Source organism: Eupeodes corollae, chromosome 3 (genome assembly GCF_945859685.1).
Source record: "Eupeodes corollae chromosome 3, idEupCoro1.1, whole genome shotgun sequence".
Taxonomy (NCBI): Eukaryota; Metazoa; Arthropoda; class Insecta; order Diptera; family Syrphidae; genus Eupeodes; species Eupeodes corollae.
Window position 1 is genome coordinate 137,666,651 of NC_079149.1, and position 22,389 is coordinate 137,689,039.

At 36.2% G+C, this 22,389-nt stretch overlaps 1 long non-coding RNA gene across 1 annotated transcript; it reads left to right on the forward strand.

The window, feature by feature from the left end:
- The first annotated feature begins 19,532 nt into the window (after positions 1-19,532).
- On the forward strand, positions 19,533-19,788 carry LOC129951630 (uncharacterized). The gene is made up of 2 exons (XR_008782213.1): positions 19,533-19,601; positions 19,667-19,788. It is a non-coding gene; the product is annotated as an uncharacterized LOC129951630 (long non-coding RNA).
- The last annotated feature ends 2,601 nt before the right edge of the window (positions 19,789-22,389 follow it).

Sequence of the window (22,389 nt, forward strand, 5' to 3'; positions counted from 1 at the left end):
ATTCTACCACAACATTCTCAATTAAAAATGGTCTTCAACAGGGAGCGGTGAATTCGCCGATTCTCTTCACCATTTACACCAGCGATCTGAATGGTAGTCTTACAAAGGCAATTGCGTACGCCGACGATCTAATTGCGTACAGAACGGCCCGAAGGGTTGAGGTTATTAGAATTCTCTTGAAGCGTTATTTCGACAAGATTCAGCGATATTGCGACGACTGGAAACTGCAAATAAATGTACAGAAGTCGGAGACAATTCTGTTCCGGACTCTGTTGGCTAGGGCCACGATTGTTATGTGCAAGAATTGTCGCAAGATGATTATCGTTGATCTTCACGGGCAGCGATTAACGAGCAAAAGAGTGTAGTGAAGTACCTCGGTATCTGGTTAGATCAATATTTATATTTCGACAGACATATAAATGCTGCTCTGACTAGGGCCAGAGGAGCCTTCGCTTTAAAGAAACGGCTGTTTTTTAGCAGTAGGCTTGACTCCAGAGTGAAGGTAATTTGCTACATGGCCCTCATACGGCCAATGATCGTTTATGGTTGTCCTGTGTGGTTCAACGTTGCCCCTTCCCAGATTGAGAATTTCCGGGTGTTCGAGCGGCAGTGTTTGCGAAGCTGTACCAGCTTATATCAAACAGCGGAATCTTCTTACGTGCATTAATATTCCAACGAGGTCCTATACAACGAGGCTAGAATCAACAGAATTGACAATTTCGTGATAAAACTCGTTCGAGGTCACATTGCAAGAGCTATGTCTTCAACCAACAATTTAATTTTCGGGGTGTTCTATCCGAACGACAAGTATTTTGAGAGTGCACGCTTGAGCGGCTCCATTCCACCAGAGGCATTCCTCTTTTTAGACAGATGCGGTCTGATACAGGAGAGATTGGCAGTTCCGCTAATCTACCACGTCAGACGACGGACCGTGAATAGGCGACTCCTGTACGATCGGGACGTCATGGCACAAGGCGGAGCAAAGCACTTTCGGTTCAGTAGGGCTGTACCCGAACGAGACCGAACTGAACTGGTGGCTTGAATCGGCACTTGATAGTGGGTAGTCGGGATGGGGTTTTAAGACTTGGGCGGCTTACATACTTGTTTTATAGTTTAAGGGTTTAGTTTAAAGTAGAATAGGCTTGGTGGCACAAACAATTTTTTTTTTTAAACATGGAATAAGAAAAAAAAAGGAAAACAAAATAAGCCGTCAACAGTACTCAAACACAGGAATGGCTGAAAGTTGTAAATCACTAGGCCCTAGTCTTCAACGGACTGTTGCTCTACCCAATTTATTTATTAATTTTCTTTTTATTTCTGGAAAGATTTGTTTTGTGTATTTTTTTTATTTTAGAAAAAGTTAACATCAATATTTTGTAAAAGATGAACGACTGCTTAAATCAAATATTTAAGTTAAAAATAAATTTTTAATAGTTATGTTGGTATATTTTTGTTTATAAACAAATTCTAATTACATTTTGCTCAAAATTTGACCAAATGTTAACAACAATATTAATAATATTAAAAAAATGAAATAAGTTTAGAGTCAATACCTTTATACGTTTTAAGATAACTCATTCTAAAAAATAATTTTACCAATTTTTCGCAATAAAAGCTTTTCCAATCTGGACTCGACAACTTTCTTAATCGAAGAGCATATGTAGCATTTAATTGATTAATCGGGTTCAAGTTTTTTCGATCTCAAATTCTAATTCAATTTTTCTAATTCTTCATTGCAAAAAGTTGTTAAGAAGGTAACATCATTTTTTGTTTAAAAAGATATTTTATTTTAAACCTTTTTGATTTATAGACAGAACTTTTTGTTGATAATGTTTCATAAAATATTTAGTAGTAGTTTTATTGGTTTGTCACCTTTTTTAACTACTTTAATTCAAAAAAACACCATTTGGTCCTTTCTACATATCTTCATGCTATTATCTGTAAAGCAAATTGTATTGAAAGTGATAACTCTGGTGGTATTTGCGATGTGGTTGAAGAAAAAATCCTAAACGTACATAGCAGGCACAAACAGACATATCTCTAAAAACCACGAATTAAGATTTAATGTGGACTTCGACCCGTTAAGAAATAGCAAAATATTTTATTTGACTAATCTGACTAGTTACAATAATTTTTAAAAGAAAGTTAAAAATATCTTCATCTGCCTCACATTTCAAATACAAAAATCTGGAAAAAAAACGTATTGGCGCAAAATTTGAAAAAACTTATTGGCCAACAATTTGAAACTTTACTTAGCAGTTAATTTCTAATTGCTATTTATTAAAAAAACAAGCATCCGAACATGTCTAAAAAGTGATATTTTGTAAAAAACAAAATAACAAAGGAACTACGCCAAAACAGACTTATCAATTGGAATTCCCAACTTTTGACTGGACCATTCTCTCCATTACTCTTATAAGAATAATTGTACAGATGTCATTTGGGTTAGACAAATAACTTAACGTTAAAGTATTCAATTTAAGCACATTTTTAAGAGATAGTAAGATGTTGAAATTATTTAAAATTAGGTAAATCATATTTTTAAATTAACGTATTACTAAATCGTTAAGATTTTGCGCCATTATTTCGAATTTAATTAAAGATTAATGTAAGCCAAAAATAATTTAATAATAATAATTTATTCAATTCGGCACAAGTGGGAAGTTCCTTTTTTCTACTCCAATAAATGATGGTTCTACCATCCATCTAAGATTTTGCCGACGGTAAAAAATGTTTTCATCGTATAAAATCAATAACATATAAGATTTGTCATTTCCATATTTGGGCAGGCTCCCCTAAAAGAAGTTTATGTATTTTGTACAGAATCCAAAAACCAACTTTGAAAATGAGAGGCGATATAACTACAACCGAAAAAATTTCGTCACTCGAACACCGCCGGCGCAATGTTTCATGCCTTTCGTTGACTTACAGATATTTTTATAAACAGTGTTCTGTCGAATTAGCCCCCGTCAGACAATTCAGCCGTAAAACTGGTACATCTAGGAATGCATATCAGTTTAACCTTGAGCTCATTTTCGGACGTACTGTCAAATATAGATATTCTTTTTTTAACCGCACATTGAGAATGTGGAATGCTAACTCTGCTCTTCCCTACCAGTTTGATAGTCAAAACTTTAAGACCAATGTGCATCGGTATCTCCTCTTTAATCCTTTCTTATTTTCCTAAAGCTCGCACTGTGTTTTGACTTTAAAAACATGTTAAGGGTATTAATAACCCCTTGAGTGCCGGCTAATTAAAAACAATAATAAAATACATTAAATTGAATTATTTAAGAATTCATGATAATCCTTTTTTTAAATTACATACGTAAAAAGACGTAAGGAGGCAGGAACTTTTGCTCATAAAAATATATTTCTTTTGATTTTGTTGTCCATCTTAATATCAAATTTGGCCTAACAAAACCAATTCTTTTCTAACCTCTAAACTATATAGTACAAATATTTTCTCTTCTAATAATTCTAAAGTGGTTAACAATTTTTGACAAATCCTCGTTTTCATCTTCCGAAAACTCGTAATACTTTCAATTTTAGAAAATAAAATCCAAAATAATCAATGCACAGCTTTTCAGTATGCAAAATCAAAAGCAAATTAAACTGACCATAAAAAAGGATAAAATAAAAAGACTACTATTAATCATTTGAATCAATTTAAATAATATTCTTTCTCTTCGTTGAAAGGGAAATATAATTGATTTTCTTACTAGCTACCTGTTGCTCCTATATCTTAATTTAAAATGTCATCTGAAGCTTCTTGTAATTAAAAATAAATGTCCAGCTAAACAATCAACCAGCAGCCTATTGGTTGCAGAGCGAGCCATGCGATACTTTCCGCGCTTCAAATTCCAATGACCAGGGAAAGCGTATAAGTACATATTATTGTACTAAACAAACACGTTTTCCAACAGAGTCTTTTTCAGACTCTGACAGCTCTCGGTCTGCAATGACTTTTGCTTTCAATATAATCTGCAGTCAGGGTGTGAACCGAGAACTGCGAGAACCGACAAAACCAAAACCCAAGATCCAAGATCCGAGAACCATTAAAGATTGGTAAAAGAGAAGAGAAATTACTTTTCTCTTAACAAATACACAAAACACTCTTAAGGACAAGAAGTATTCTCAATCTCATAATAACGGTGCTGGAAACTGTTAAACAAAAAGCTCCATCATTTAATCCGTTATGCTCTTGTATTCCAATTTTATTTGTATTTTTTCTTAATTCGAGTTCGTAGCTCAGGTCTTTTGTTTTCATGCTCTCGTATTTTATAAATAAAACAAAACGAGCAGACCAAGAAAGAGAGACACAAAAGCAAAAAGGCTATCATGGTTAGGAATAGTAGAGCAGAGTAGAGTATAGATGATGAAGGCGGTAGTCGAAGTTGCTGTATCATGGACCACAAAAACCAACCTCGACGTGAAGAGAAGCGACGCTACGAGACGCGACGAGGAAGGTATGGCGGAATGGAGCAGGAGGGTAGGTAGATAGGTAGAGTTAGATAGATATACTCCTGTGGACGGGGATGAAGTCGAAGTGAATGTCTCAAACTACTCTTCTATGGCACCACACCCATGTCATGATGTGGATTGTGATTACATTTTCATTTAATTTTTTTCACCTTGGTTGTTGGCTGGCGTGCGATTTTCTTCATTGTAAGTTCATATAGACTCGTATATAGAGTACTCGACTCGCGTACTTTAGATACTGATACACATAGATACTTTTGTACATTTTATTATTTTATTTATTTATTTTCTAAATCGACTATGAAAAATCTTGTTTTTGCTCTTATTTCCTTCAATTCTTGTTTGGCCCGTTTGCTTTTCTTTGTATACAATCATGGTTTTATTGCTGAGTGACTTCTTGTTTGTTTATTTTCTGATAAAATGTGTTTTTATTTTTCTTCTTAGTTTAGTTTTATTTTTTATTCATTCTTTTTATTATTTGCTTACGTACTATAACACTTTTACTTTTAATCAATTTATGTATTAGGGGCTACTGTTCACTTTTACTCTTGCGATAGTTATTTTTAAATTGAAAAACTGTTGCTTATTATGGTATCGTTGGTGATTGATTTTGTTTGATTGGATGTGTGTGATAATTTTGTTTCTTTAGGTTTTTGTTATGTTGGTTTTTTGTTATTGTTTCAAAGGACATGTGTGATGGAAGGTGTTTTTAGACACTTGCTGATTTGTTTGGCGTTAATTAGTTTGAATTTATTTGTAATTTGTTGTTCTTTATTGAATTAATTAGTTGCGTTGATTATAGGAGAGCAAATCAGAGTATCTACACTTTTGGAATGAGGAAAAGAAAAAAGATATTCTTTAAGATTTTTTTCATGATGAATTTTAATGTTTAGGAGGAAAAAAGAATGTTTTATTGAACAAAAAACGAGATGCTTTATTTCGAAGGTAAAAGTGAAATTTGAACCTCTAAAACATATTATTTTATTTGTTTTTAGGTGTTTTATAGGACGAGATGTGATCTTCAAATTTGATCTTTCTGCATCATCAGCAGAAATTCCTGCATCTTTGTGTTTCTTTAAGAACATGATTAAGTGATTTTTAAAAAATTTAAGAATGCGGCCAGAGTTTTTGGATAAGATTGAGATTCATGGTCTCGGCTTCCAAGGCACTTATTATTATTATTTGAAGGATTAAGGTGGACACTAACGTTTTTGTTTGGAATACTCGCAGAGTATCGTGTCAAAAGTCCTCCAAAATTCCCTTAGTTGAATTTTCTCAAAACAGGATGAAGTTTGTGTGGAAGTTGTAAATTTGACTTATTTAAATATTTATCAAAAATCAGTAATTTTTTTTGTTTTTAAGTGGAAATTATAAAAATGTATAAACAATTTTGAAAATAATGAAAACCCGTAATGGTGTGTTTTATGAAAATCAATTTGATTTATTTTAGGACCACAGATACTAAAGCACAGAAACCGTTTCATTTGTCATATTATATAAGAACCTAGTGACACATTGAGAACATTGATTAAAACCTTTGAAGAAGGGTGTTTTTGTACAATTACATAAACTTACTTTCTTACTTAAAGGTGGCACTACAGTCCTATGTGAACTAGGGCCTCACCCAACAAACTTCTTTATCTAGCTCGGTCCCTAGCTAGATGTCTCCAGTTTTGCCCTCCAAGTTGGGTGAAGTCACTTTCCACGTGTGCACGCCACCTGATCCGCGGTCTTCCTCTACTGCACTGTCCTGTTTGTGTGGGTGTGAATTCGAAGATTTTCCGGACCGGAGCACTGGTTTCCATGCGCTCTACATGACCTAGCCATCTTAGTCATTGGATTTTTACCCTTCTGGCTAAGTCTACGTCGCTGCACAGCCCATACAGCTCGTCGTTCTATCTTCTACTCCACTCCCCTTTTATGCATACGGGCCGTAGATCAAACGAAGAACTTTTCTCTCGAAACGACCCAAGGTGCTTTCATTCGCTTTTGTCATAGGCCATATTTCTGCACCGTATAGCATGAGGTCTTATATAGCGGCACTGTGGTCCTTCGAGGAAGGACTTTATCACTCAATTTTTTTCTTAGCCCATTAAAAACAACGGTTAGAAATAGTTATTCTTCGTTTGATTTCAACACTGTTGTTGTTTTCTGCGTTTACAGCGGAGCCTAGGTAGACGAAATCCTTCATTACCGCAAAGTTACGTCGGTCGATGGTGACGTTTTGACTAAGTCGTCAGTGTTGTAGGTCCTTTTGTGGAAAGGTGAAATATTTGACTGTTAACAGTCGAATTATTTTTGTATTATTATTATTATTTTTTGATTTAAAATCATAAAAATGAAAATAAAAATAAACCAGCATATTTGTTCATATATGCAATTCTTCCCGATGTAATGGTTGGGCTCATCAGAAGATGACAATTACACCTTTAAACATTTATTTACCTTTTTGGTAAAAATATTAGAAAATAGTTGATCTTAATTTTCCAAATTTAACTTCATGACCAAGGCTTAAGACTGTAGAGTTTTTTATAATAAAACAATGGAAGTTCTTAAGCTACTTTAAGGTGGTCGACGTAATTCAAGCTTTAGAGTGTCTTCATTAAATAAAAAATTGATTTATTTGTAGGATTAGATTTTTGTTTTCTAAAACATTTCTTATATGCAATATTTTGATGAGCGACTTTTCTTGCAGGTCTAAAAGAAACCTGTACTTTTTCTTTGAATTTTACGTTTAAGAAGTGTGACTTATATTAAGCGTCTCTGTAGATCGAATATCTCTAATAGAAAACCTCTGTAAATCTTAATGAAGAATACCTTGTTAGCTTAAGGCCGATAATTTCAGAGCTAAGCATTTAAAAAAAACAATGTTGTTTGACCTAATACTTCAATGTAAATCTTTTTGTTTGTTCTGAGAAATTAACTTTTCTGGGTTATTAAATATTTGATATTAAGCGACGTTATATATGGACTCTTTAAAAAGTTCTTCACTTAGATTCATTTAATTCAAAAGCACAACAAATTTTAATGAAAAGTTACAAACTCTTTAGGAGAGAGCCTCAAGATTCATGTGGTATCACAATTGTCCGTTTCCATCTTGGACTATAACCTAATCTACAAACTCTTTAGGACTGTTTAATATTTATTCATTGTATTCGATGCAGAGCTCAAGAAGTTTGACTTATTTAAGGTGTTTCTAAAAAAACTCAATTACTCAGAAACCTTTAAAAAACAATAAATCCTAACGAAGCCCTTGGATTCCTTCAATTTCCACAAATTATTGCAGAAAATCGTCATGATTCGAATTCGAAACATATTTTCTAACCATTTCAATTGTAGATCGACATTTGTTCTTGGATTAGTTTCAAACTATGTTCCTTTAGTCGTTTCTCACAGGATAACATTTTAAGCTACCTCTAAGATACTCCAGTTAATTTCTTAGAGTGTTGTTATTGATTTATCTGTCAAGATATCACATAACTACACCAAAGGCGGACACATCTTATACCAAACACAAAGTAAATGACAAGAACCAAAAGCATAGAGCGGCGGCGAGGACGAAAAATGAGGCAGAGGTGCCAAGGGGCCAAGACAGGGTGTGTGTGATGGAACTCGTGCGCAAAAAGATCCCCCCGAAATAGATTGCGCCAAAGGTAACGCCATCTTAAGCTAAAAACCATGTGTATAAGAAAAAAAGTTTTAAAATATTAAAAAGAAAAATCAAGCAAGAAAAAAAAAACAGAAAACTGAAACAAAATAAAACAAAACAAAAGAAGAAGCAAAAAACGCGCTGCGCAAATTGGGCAGGGGCACGAATATTTTCAGCTGCGCCAAAGGCGAATTCACCTCTGCGGTGCACTTCGGCTGCTGTTGTTGCACTCTTGCATCCAGCTACTACCGCTGCCGCTGCAACCACCACCGCTGCCACCGCACTGATGTTGCTTTACTACTGGCGTACGTACATATAGAAGACTATTCCAGTCGAGTATACATAACAACAACGAATAGAGCTCTCGATATAAGACACATAAAAGTAATGAAGTGCGCGGGTGTGGTCGCCATTATTGCGCCGCAAATAGCGGTACTCAAGGTTGTGCTATGGTACGTTTCATTTAATTGCATTGCAGCCGGCGCGCGGTGATCTGCAATATTGTGTGCTATGCTTTGCTCCTCCAACTTCTCTAAGCTAAGCCGGTCTCTATATAGTTGAGTTGTGTGGTGTGTACAAGAATGATTACGATTACGAGTCAATGATGTCGTAGGAGCTGAAAAAGGTAGTATTTCAATTGATTTTCAAAATTAAAGAATGTTTTAGACTTTCAGAAAAATTGCGATACACTCAAAATGTGATGGTTAAACCTTAACTATCTTAAAGACTTTAAGAAGCTTATAAAAACCTTCACAAAATTTTAAAAGTTTATTTACATAGACGTAGCTTTTAACCACTTGAAGCACTCCCTTCGTCTTAATTAAAATTCGACAGCCCTAAATTTATAGCAACAGAATTGAGCATCTGTATCTGCATCCATAAGATATACAAAGATACTCTGGCTGGTTATAATAGCTGTAGGGTTTCCTAAGCGCTCCTTGCGCTGCGCTGGCCTGGCCTGGCACATTGGTTCAAAATGATTATGAAATCGCACGAGCGGTCTTCACCAGGAATTTCTTTGTTGGTTGTAACGTTTGTAGTTCGGCAGATACTCGTATACAAATACATATGATCACAGCTACATGAATATATGTGTATATCTAATGCGAGGACCAGGTTAAAACCTGGGAGGATGGGAGGATGGTGAAACTACTGCTGCTGCTGGCTGGGCTAAAACATGGCTTGTCGTTCTTGAGTTGGGGCAAGTCGTGTGGCGTATGTATGTATGTAGGAACGATACGAGTACTCGTATATGTAGAGCGATGTACCACAGCCTGTAATGACCGCACAACTCTTAACTAGTTCAATTTAAATTATTTCAAAGCTGACGCGTAACAAAGATTTTTAATTGAACAAATATTTGGCTTTGCTTTTAAGTGCATTTTTTCTAACAACCAAAACGCTGCAGAGATGCATACAAAATGATGAATTATATTGATTGATTGATTGAGCTAGCCCGAGCGCAGCTTGAGTGAGTGGGAGGAAATTTTGGAGCTTATCCATTTAGCAAACTATTGCTTTTGCTATTGCAGCATCCGCTTGTTGTGGCCATTGTTGGAAAAGTGCCCCCTCGGAGTTGGCTTAAATTCTATATCTATTCAATTAATGATATCGGTGGTGTTGGGACGCTTTGATGGGAATGGGGAGTTCTCCCCGCAAAGCGATGCGATGCTATGGGTTCCATTCAAAAGCATAAAGCTATACTATAGCTGCCGAAACACCAGCACTTTGGCTGAATGAAAATTGCACGAAATCTGATCATCAGCGTGCGATTTGGTATGATTCAGTGTGGTTGAGTCAGTATAACTTGTCTCTATATACGAGTTTGGTTGCTAGCTATATAGATGAGTACCTTCAGTTTAAGTTTGAAAGAGAGAAGAAGGAGTGGCAGCAGTAGCTTATTGTGGAAGACCTTTGAGGTCTAAGTTTTTTACAAATTGCTATAATAGATAGATTCCAATGTGCTGTGGATGTATGAATATTACCACTCCATGCCTTGGATGGTGTATTGATTTTCTTCTTTGCAGCATTCTCCTTGCAGCTCGCAGTTGATAGTGATGCACCAGCAGCAGCTGTGCTGGTTGGATTTTGATACTACTGCTACTTCTATACTGCTGCTGTTTGTAACTACCTCACTGTGCCGCCGTATTCGAAAGATGCTTCACAAAATTAAACTATACTTTTACACTATACAAGACGATGAAAGCTACAATGTGATGTTGTTTTGTTGTTGTTGTTGTTGTTGTATTTGGTTCGTGTTTTGAAGACGTTCGTGACAGGGAAAATTTGTTGTAAAATTGTAACACTTGGTTCATGTTTAATTACACAGCGTGTAAAATTGATGTCGAATGTGTTTTTGGTTTTCTTAAAGTGTTGCCTAAGATGTCAGAAAAGGTGTTAGGAAGATAAGTGTACTTGAAGACACAATTTATCAGTTGCGAGTTTGTTTACTCTAGAACCCAACGTTTTCTGTTAGAAATTCATCAAATTTGATGAGTTAACTAAAGTATAGATCGAATTCCATTCAAAGTCATAAACTGGGACCTACATTTTGACAAAATTCTATTCTTTAAAGATTTTTGTCTCAAGAAAAAGTTCAATTCTGAAAAATTTTTGTCTGAATTGAGCTAAATTCTTGATTTGCCTTCTTCACTTTTTGAATAGGTATTAAGTTTAAATTTGATCTGCTTTTTTGTTATTTTAAGCAGGACACAAGTTGGCTTTAGCTTTTACAAATTTGATGAAAAAAAGGGTATTTCTTGGGTATTTCCTGAGTTTAAATATTCCGTAAACTCAAACCTATTATGAAATAAAAGTTTGCGAAATCAAAAACCCGATTGTCCACTGTTTCCCCAGCGTTTATCCACCTTTTGTCAACCTTTTATTTTTAGGAACACACTTTAAACTGAAACTTAACTTAAAATATTAAATACTGGGAAAATAATATACAAAAGAATTGGTTTGTGTATTTGAACGAACTTATCAAATGCACAAACCATTTCTTTTGATAAGTTTCCCGGTATTTCATATTTTTTGGGATGAGTTGTATTGTAAGTTATGAGAGATCTTTTGAATGAGTTTAGTCAAGGGTTGAACCGTGTAAAATTATTTTGTGGGAGGTTTGAACGTAGAACATCTCTAAAGGTTAATTTAATTCGAACTTTGAGACAAAATTTGGTTGCGGAGTCCGCCCCCGCAAAGGTACGCTAGTTTTTAATAATGTTGAAGCTCGATTAAGGAATTTCTGCTATTGCATAAGGAATCAGTAGAGCGAATAAATTTGTGGAGAATATCCGAATAATGCTTTGAGAGTATACTAGTGTTTGGTCTAAGCGATTACATAAAGTGGTCTATTTAGAGGCTTAGCTTAAATGATTGTAATAATAAACTGCTTTATTTCCAGTTTTTCAAATTTGTAACGCTTTTGTGTCCTATTTCCTTCATAGTAAACATTTAAGTATCAAAAAGAATTTTTTTGTTTTCAAGTAAAAAAGGGCTTAAGTCTCAAACATAAGTCATTCATTGAAAAAAACCAAACAACGTTTTGTTTGCATTTATTTAACAAGTTGTACAAGTTGCTACTTTAGTGTCTAAGAAGAAGACAAAAAATAAGTACTCGTAGTCATACTATACCGATACACAGGTTTTTCGTTATAAATCTTTTTCGAACAAAAATAAACCAAAAACAGAAACCAAATGTCAAGTCACCTATCACCTGAACTCCCTCGCTTTACATTTCATTTCCAATTCCCGAATAAAAATAAAACAAAAACCACAAAGAAGAAAAAAAAAACAAAACCTAAACGAAAATTCATTAAAAGCCTGCTGAACAACACATCTAACATTTTTGCGACGCAGCGCAGTGCAGTGCAGAGCTGAGTTCTTCCAACAAATCGGCAAAACATCATTGACGCTGTACTAGAACGTCAGTGATGTTGCAAATAACAAAAATCAGCTACTCCAACAAACTTAAAAAAAAAAAACCAAACTCAAATGAAATAAACCTAAACGCCTAAATCGAAGTACGAGTACTCAACCCGAAGCCGAACTGTTAGCAGCTTTGGGTGGCTGTGTCGAATCCAAAGGATTACGGGATAGCTGCTTAGCCGAATGGTGTGGTTTTTACCTTCCTTCGGCTGATGCTTGATGGTGATGGTGATGCTTGTGCCGAGATGCAATGAAAACCACAAACAACAATAACAACAACAACAACAAACCGGCAAACAAAAAAATCGAAGAACAGGCAAAATCACTCGTAATGTGCAGCACGCGCGAAATTCGTGACAGGGCGTACGTCTGGCAATAAATCTCGGCTAAGATACTTATTTAAATGTGGTGCAGTATGCCCATGCCCATACCCAATACTCAATACCCATATACCCAAGCCTTTGACTAAAACTCAAGCTCAATCTTAGGCCCAGACCCAAGCAAAGGTACAGAGGCAAAGGCAAAAGCAAAGGCGTCCGTATCAAGTGGATATTAAGCCTTATTTCACTCGGCACAGTGATCACCTCTAATTTCTGCCGTCTTCTTTCGTGTTACCTACCAGTGATGCTGGGCTAGTATACTAGGATCTGGGTTTCGACTTGAAGACTCTAAGACTCGAACTAACGTCTGGCGATTGACTGACTTCTGCACCTCGTCTCTGTGATTTAACTGAATTTGCATGTCTTGTTTTTTTGTTTTTTAGTTGTTGCGGTTCTGTTTTGTTTTTGTTTAAGTCAAAGCCAAGAAAAATACGTGTGTGGCTGAGGCTTTGGTTGACTATGAAAGTAGATTTGCTGTCCGTCTCACGACGAACTCGACGACTACGACGAAACATGGACGGTTTGGGTGGTGATATACCTTACCTACCTTGAGAGTCTCTCAAGCCCCATGCTGGGGTGTTAACTGTCTTAAAACATATTAGACGACTCAGCTATTTCAGCTGGCTTTAAGTTCACCAGATAGCTCCACAATCTAAAACCGAATTTCTCCTCTTCTTCGACGAACGACTTTTACCCAAAGTAATTGATGCTGCTTCGAGAAGAACACAACTCTTTGTCGACTCATCTATTCCATATAGCGGGCACTTAACCTAATTTCTTTCTCTATTCGATGGCACTGACCACAAATATTTGCCATTTGGATGTTGTACTCTCTGCAACGCCACGCCACGCCACAACACCGCGCATCCCACGCCCTTCTTAACCGATATATACATATAATTTTTATTACGTATTTTTGTTGGTTGATTTTGTTTTGTTTTTTAAATTAACTCAATCAAACCACTGTGAAAATAATTATGTCTTAATTGAGCAGTGCCGCAGGGTGTGGTGCGAGTATCTGTTGAGATGATGGCGTACGTTAGACCGCGAGCCAAAAATGATAACAATAAAACCAAAAAACGCGGATGTTATGCAATCTTAACCACAATCTTGGGTGAGTTTGAGTTTCTTTTGGACATCTTGAAGTACCCAGGGCCGTGTGCAATTTGGTAATATTTGTTTTCTTGAATATAAAATGAAATGTCTTGAGTACTGCAAGAACCCGCTTAAAAGATAAGCCAAAGAGTCACATTCATTCGTTTCACTTAAACGAGGTTTTCACTTGTTAAAACTTTGAAAACGAGCCTAGATAAACAACGGTAACGGAAACCGCATTATTTAACATTAAAATAAAATTAAGTTGCAATTATCCGGGTTTTTATCATCGGCAGAGGGTTAAAGGTTATTAATCGACAAAACGGGTTTTCTTTGAGGCTAGGCGAGTTGCTTTTTTTGCATCAAGAAGTTTCTGACAAGGAACGTGCCCCGGAATAGGAAAAATTGTTTCGAATAAACGGGTTTTTATCTTGAGTAGGTTCCTCTGGAAGGGTTTTACTCTATTGAAAAGTTTCTGAAAAAAACTTATCCAAAGTGGAGCTTTTTTGATATGTTTTACTTTTAAATGTATGTACTAAAAGGGTGGGCTTTTTTTATGTCATACTTAAATAAGATAAATTAAGTTCCACACAAAAAAACGAGATTAGGGTAAGGGAAATAGTCGTCTTTGTAATTGCTTAAACCATTTCAGCATCTTATACTTCCTTTTAATATTTTACTAGAGCTACAATCACAAAACGGTTATACTTTAACTTTTAGTAATTTTGGCTAAATTGATACGGCACCTGAGTTTTTGACATTTCAAATAAAAACACTTGTTCGCTTGTCATAAACTGTCACTTTTTAAACGGGCACTAAAATATCAGAGAATTAGTACTTTTAGAAAAACGATGTAATTGTTGAAATTGCTGAATGCTTTGAAAAATGCTAACTCATAAAACAAAACTTAAGTTTCTAAAACTGAATTAGACTGAATTTTTGTCAAAAACATGATAACTTATCTTTCAAAGATTAAACCACATTCAGCCACGGCCATGCTTTTTAATCAACTCTTATATGGGTTGCACTATTTAGGAAATAAAAAGAGAGATGCCAAAGATCTCCATAACAATAATTTGAATCATCATCGCAAGCAATTGAATTTGGCGAGGAGGAAGTGCTTTTACAGATGGTTCCATGAACTGAACTGAGAGGACACCCTGGTACTCACTCACAATTGCTGCGTGAGTTGGTACTCAACTCGAACTCAGCACCACAAATCCGGATCCAAATTGCATACCACGCTATCTCCATATATCCATATAACCAAGCGATCTATATACAGTCCCATATAGCCACCACCTTATAGTCACAATTGCAAATAAAATATTGTGCAAACCATTAGAGCATCGTTGGATCGGTTGTGGCCCCATGTGTCTGGCTGTTGGGCTGTCGGGTTGTCGACTGTCCGCCCGCCTTTGTGTAAGCACTTGGCTTCGATTTTTATTGGAGCAATCAGCATCAGCGTATTGCGGGCAGAAATAAAAAAAGAAGAAACCAAAACCGAAAATAAACGACCAGTTCAGCTAAAAGCGAGTGGACCGTATCGGATGCTTTGGAAATATGAAAGTAGTTTTCTAGAATGAGACCACACCTAAGCCCCAGGGCAGTTTCTAGCGCACAACACCCCTGCTCGGCTCGTCTGCGAGTTACTGCTGGGTTGCGCGAGTATGTTGCTGTGTTGCTGTTTCTGTTGCTGATCATGATGCTATATTGCCGTTGTTAATGTTGTCGTCGTTGTTGTTGCTGTTGTTCTTGTTGTTATTGTTTGGTATCGTTGACTGGTACGTTGGTCTGCAGCCACTACCGTCACCATCACCATCTCCGCTACCACCACCGCCACCGCGCACCAATTGTGGGCATTACCACCAATAACAATGTGGTGCAAAAAATAAGGCGGCTGAAGACAGTAGTAATTGTGTACATTAAAAGTGCAAGGAATTGGAGTTGCAATCTCGATCAAAGACCACTCTGCCACACAGCAAAAGCAAAGGTACTACGAATGCAGCGACGTCGCTAGTCGCTGGAGTTGGAGCCACCCGTTTCTATGCGAGGTCTTTAATGAAAATCATTAGGAGCTGCTTCAGCGTAACAGCATTAAAACGTTGGACATTAGCTGGGCAGCGCCGGCGTGCACCTTTTGCAGGGTTTAGGTGCCGCTTATAATTTGCGTCCAGCTTAACATTTTTAAATTAGTATCACAAAATATGGAAAAGTTGCTGACTATTGCGTTTTGTGTGGCAGTATAGCGAGCGTCTCGGAGATGAAAACCCAAGGGTACGTGCGAGCATGCTTGGTTGTGGTTTTTGACAAACTGTCGTCCGTTGGACGGACATTTGAGGTGGTATAGTGCTGTGCAGGCATCTATCGGGAGGCGATAGTGGCATGGCGGCGCTTGCTTTGTATGCTCGCAGATGGTCTGGTGGTGGTCTATACGAGTGGCGGGTGTGTGTCTATCAGCTATGGCTATATGGACGAATTGGAAAGACGGAAAAGCCTCAGACTCATGATGGTGTGTAACGCTCTGAGCTCTTGTTTTATCTCCCGCTGTGATAGCCAATTGCGTTGACATTGCTAATTAATGAAATTCTGTCAAGACATTGTGCTGATTAATTTCTTGGTGTTGGACGCGATCTCATTCCTTGAGGGAATAGCCTAGCCTAGCCTAGCCAGTCAACTGTTGTGCTTGTACTGATGCTGTGAGACTGTTTTAAATTGCGTGGTTGTCTCACTTGATATTGAATGCCTATGCGATATTTTGATATAGAGTGCGGGTTTGGTTGATATCCTCTAACGTGTAGTAGAAAAAAGTGTCAATTGCTTCGTTCTGTTTTTGGAATGCGTAGCGGTAGACTGGTTTTTGGGTTATTTAATTGTTGAGCCAAAGTGTTCATTAATTTTTCTAAGTCGATGACATGTGACTGTCAGCACCAATCATACGATGAAGGAAATTGGTGTCCAAAGCGACACTAAACTAGATTTATTTTACATTAAATCACAAAGGCAGAAAATTACGAATGCAATCATAAATATAGGGTGAATTGATTTTAACCGCTTTCATCTCCCACTAGAAGTTGTTTGGTTGATATATTTTTCATAATTTGAGTTCAACCTTTTTTATTTAATAAAAAGAAAATTAATAAACAAAAAAGAAAACATTCATTCAAAAATGTTTTTCAAACACCAAAATCACGCGACGGCAATATTCATGAAAATATTGAGGAATTACTCATTTTTTCAAAATTTTATAGACTCTTTACATACAAATAAAAAGCTACCGTAAAGTGTTTCCTATAATTAACTCCTTCCTTTAAAAAAATGTTATGTTGTCCTTCACGAACGAAAGAGCTGAGCAGCGAACTTTAATTCAGGGGAGTTTCCTATAATTAACCCCTTCCTTTAAAAAATGTTAGGTTGTCCTTCACGAACGAAAGAGCTGAGCAGGGAACTTTAATTCAGGTGAGTTTCCTATAATTAACTCCTTCCTTTAAAAAATGTTATGTTGTCCTTCACGAACGAAAGAGCTGAGCAGCGAACTTTAATTTAGGTGAGTTGCTTAGTTTCAATAGAAAAAAACATGTAAACTCTCTTTTTTTCTTTTGGATAGTTATTTATGTTTAAACAACAATATTTTAGCAGATCAAAAATTAGATATTAAAATATTTAATTAGTTTTCTTCATTAAAAAAATAAAACAAACTCCTACGAATTATGATCAATTCTATCAACTTTTTTGTATTATATCAATTTTTTAATGACAAAATCTTCAATTAATCTTTATATAGCTAAAAGCATTGACGTATGATCTTATTTTTATACAAGGTGGACGTGTATTTTATTTAACTTATATCAAACCCCCCCAGGAAATAAAACTTCTTTCAGTTGATATCTAATTTAAAATGAAGAGGAGGAATGAATTTTGTGTCTAAGTAGACACATATCATTAAACATTTGACACCTTGTCTATTGTTTGCGCTCATCAGCATCAAACACGCACGACGACGACACAATGAAGAGATGGATCACAATTGAAGCGCGTTCCAAGAAATATCAAAAACAAATTGAAAAACCAGATTAAAAGATACATTCAGATCGGTAAGCATATACGAACTCGTATATACTTTAAAGACACAAACCTCGTCTCGAATGGGAAGAGAAGAAGCGGGAGAATAAGCAGGAGAAGAAGGAGCATGACAAAACACCAAATGATTAACAGATTTACACTCATGGTATAGTGGGTTAAATTGTTTGTATTTCAATGAGTTTCGATTTATGTATGTGGTACGTCGCTCACCGTCTTTCCCAAATTCAATTCCCCTTGTGCAGAGGTGATACTGCCACTTTTGGAGACATCGAGTGCTCTCATCATCATTGAAGAGCTCAGGGCAATGTGATAATTCAATCTCGATAATAAAACATTGCTGCGTAGGCGATTACGATTATAAAGTCTTCAATTCGAATTGAAACTAAACGAAAGCGAAGAATGACAGTGCGAGGAATTCCTCAAAACTTGTCAGCGGATCAGTTTTATTCAAACGTTTCCATTTTTTCTTCTTCTTTCGGATTATTTCAGAGATGTTATGCAAGAACAAAAACCACAATGAAACTTCGATGACTTAACTAATCCTTTTGGTGTTGTATATCATCGAAAGACATCCAACCATTCCGCACCAATATCGTACTCATACTACGTTTCCTGTCCTGCTGCCTGTTAAGCTAACAATCTGTAGCGTGCAATCAATTTGACTGGATTTAGTGAGTGCATGCATGAGATATGGCGAAGTATTGAGGCTCGCCTCTCTTGAAAATTGCCAAAGATTCCCGCCATCATCATCATCATCAGCATCATCAGCACACAGCCAGCACTGCCACTCTTGCCCCACACTGGGCATATATACCGATCTGATCTGCGACGAGCGCAAGAAAATCCAATAAAAGATTTCAAACACGGATACGTACGCATCTTATATTATATTTACTATACCTTGTTAAGTGCAGCTCTAGGGCTTCGCCACCAACAACCTAGGAAAACAAACCCCTTTCAGCCGATCTTTGTTGTATGATCGTTAGAGAAGAAGACGAAACATATACGAATAGCACATCATGACGAAGAAATGGAGTTAGAGTCTGTGATGGTATAACGAACGAGCCGCTGATAAAGTCAAGTTTTTAAGTACTGTGCATCGCGTCGTCGGTCGTCCCTCGTCGTTGTTGTCGCTGCCACACAGTTCCAAAAACAATCTTCAAATATGTGCGCACCCAGTAGGAAATTTGCTCACCAATGAAAATTTTGTGTGAAATCGCCAAGGAAATCAGCTACTCGAATCATTGAGGAATAGCATGCAATGAAATCCTTACTGAAAGGCATTGCGTTTTTTCTATGATTATACAATCCACCCTATCTTTTTCCTTGTAAAATATTTCATTCCCGATATGAAGCACGAGATGGGTGTTTTGTTTTTGTTTATATTTGCCTTTTTCTTCTCTACCTGCCACTGAATAATGCGGAGATTGGCTTCAGTTTTAGAATTTCAATGCTCGGGATTTTTACATACAATAAAAAATTGCCGTTCCCGTTCGTCAGCCTGGTTTGCTTCGAGAAACAAAGTTATTTCCAACAACAACGACCGACGGTGATGGCGACGCGACGCATGGTTGAAGGATTGCAACGATCGGGTTTCTTACATATCATAAAACTTCGATTCTCGATCCTCAGCCTGGTTTGCTTAGAAACAAAGTTATTTCCAACAACAACGCGCAGTGTTCGGGGTAAGTGATTTGTTTTGAAAGCATTGTTGTTTTTCCGAGAAACTGTTTTTCAGTTGAATTCCATTGTTCATAGTGTCAACAAGTGAGTAAAGCTTAAAATTATTAAAAAGAGTTTAAAAAATAAATTATAAGCGTAAAAAAGTGAATATTTAGGTAAATTGGTAGGTAATTGTGTTCAAATGGACAAGGAAAATATTCAGGTAATTTTATTTAAATTACAAATCCCTTTCTAAACAGTCGGCAATGGACTCCATTGAATTTTCATCCACAAAGCAGCCAAGGCGGATTTTTAAGAAAACGGTAATTATAACTATTATTATTTTATTAAATAAAATTTCTATATATCTGCTTTACATTTTGTATAGAATCAACAAGATATGATAGACGAAATGAGAGCGGACATTAAACGTTTGTGTGTCACCACGGAGCAGCTAAAAAATGGGATCTGCACATTGGCAGCATTTTTTTCAATAAAATCATAAAAATTATATGACTGTTTTTTTTTTTAAATATTTGTATCCAAAGATTTAGGTATGAGTAAAAAATAATTCGATAATAAAAACATGATTGACTTCATTTATGCACATTCACGAAATTTTTCACCAGGTCAATTTGCATTAGTGAATAAGTTACATTGGCTTCCCTAAGGAAACCACTGGTCAATATTCATTTATGAAAAAGGCGTTCAATTTTGCAAAGTGAATTCCTTGGTGAACATTCATCACATTTTTCACCAATGTAAAGTACACAAGTATATCAGCAACTCCACTAACCCAGTGATTTCCCCGGTGTGAATTCGTGGTATTTTTCATCAACTACAATTCACTTTGGAATACACCAAATGCACTTGCTTGGTGATTTCCTCACTGAACAGTCACTATGAAATTCACAACTTGGTGAACGCCAATCCAATCCCCATGTTAATTTCACTGATGTTTTCACCATGTTTTCATGGGGTGTAGCTTCCATTCACCAAGGAATAAGTTGGTGATTCACCGATGAATTTTTTGAAATTTCCTACTGGGCAGTGTGCTACACATTCGTCCAATGGACAAGTTCTTACGAAGGTCCATGTTAGTTTGAAGTGACCAGAGTTTTGTTTCACTGAATTGTCTAGTGTCAAATGTCAATTGATAATTTATAGAAACCAATTGGTAAGAGTCTTGGTAATTGGGAATCTTCTAGACTGTCTTGAACAAGGAATAAATAAATAATTATCAGCTAAAAGTTTCTTAATTTCTCAAAAAACTTAATTTTAAAAGACCGAAAGCATTTATAAATTATCAACTGATACTTGACACTTCCTTAGGGTCATTTTCGGTTTTCTATAAACGTCAGAATCTACCAAAAAACTCTTTTAAAAACTTCAAATTTAAAGTATTTCAAAAATGGTCACACTGATTTTCAAAAACTATACATGGTTTGTCTAGTTTTTATTTTGTATTGTGATTTTTCGTCCGATTTGCAAGCCTATTCGGCTATGCAATATTTCCTATAAATGGTATCTTGAGTTATGCACCTTAAATAAAGTACTCCAGTTGTTGTTGTTGTTGCTCGAAGCATTATCGACAGTCGTTGATCTTGTTCGCTGAGCCAAGAGAAAGACCTCTCTGAATGTGGTATTATACCTATAGACTTGGAATATTGCTACACCGCCGGAGGATGAAAAAGGGGAGTTTGGCGTTGAATCTCTAAAACAACAACAACAAGACTGCGCTTCCGCCAAGTGAGTGTGGTCAGCAAATTTCTAAACTAACCGATGAAAAAGAAGACGATGATAATAATGATCATAATAATGATGATGATGACGATGATGGTGCGGATGCTGATGCAGCTGGAGGTCTTGGTGAGGTCAATAATGTGGGTACATAAAACTCTGCCTCATCGCAATGTGTTCCAGTTTAACTTCACTATACTCCTCTATGGACTCTATAGGAGGTTATTTTCAATGAGCTCAATCGTACCTACTCTAGGTATACACCATCAGCAGCAATATGTACCTATTAAAGAGGTTTATACACAGTGTTCTTCGTCCACTTGCAATACGGACACAGTTCACTGAGCCGCTTCATTATTTCCTAGTTTTGCACTGAAACTAAAAAAGAAGAAATGGCGATTTGTGGTTTAGGTACATATACACCAATAAACAAAGCGATGCGTTCCAAAAGCATTTTCAGATTTAACACAATAAATAGGACAACATCGACCTCCACCACCACCACCGCACCACATCGAATCCAAACTTTCGGATTCGTATTCAAATGGTATTGTTGTCGTTTTGGTTTTCTGCAGCAGCAGTAATCGAGTACCGACAACAGCAGCAGCAGCAGCAACAGAAGCAGAGAAAAGGAAGTATTGGCCTTCTATATTTTCCTGACTTAACAATCATCTATCAATACATTCCACGTAAATTGGCCTCACAAACTTCATACACTTAGAGAACCACATTACAAATTGAAAGAGACAAATTTTACCAAACTGACGCTTTTTCAAAGTTTTGTAAAGATGGAGGCCACTATCAATTGATAATTGAACAATATCAAATTTTAACATTTAAATAGCCAACTGAAACTTTTGAAACCAAGCTGCTTAGAATTCCAAAAACTGTAATAAACCGTCAGTCAATATTACGCAACTACCAATAATTGATTTTTGACATTTATTTATCAATTGTCAATTGATAAACGACTCTCTCATTTATTTATCAACTGTCAATTGATAGACGACGCTTTCAACTTAAACTACAAATTTAAACATATAAATTAGTTGTATGTAAATATTTCATTGTTGAGTAGATAACAACAAACAACAACATTATGAAGTTAATAAATAAATTGTCATTGGATTGCGGGGAATTTCTATCAGTGTAACAAACACCAGATGAAACATTTTATCCGTAACGCGGATATCCTTGAATAATCCACCACCAATGATGTGATTGCTAATCCGGAATATTTGTGTTCGCATTTGTTAAATGATTAATTTGTGACAACTGGCACATAGAACCTACATATTTATGTACGTACCTACAGTAACACTTCGAGAGAGGCTCGCGCTCAAAGTTGACAAATAATATCACCGCTTAATT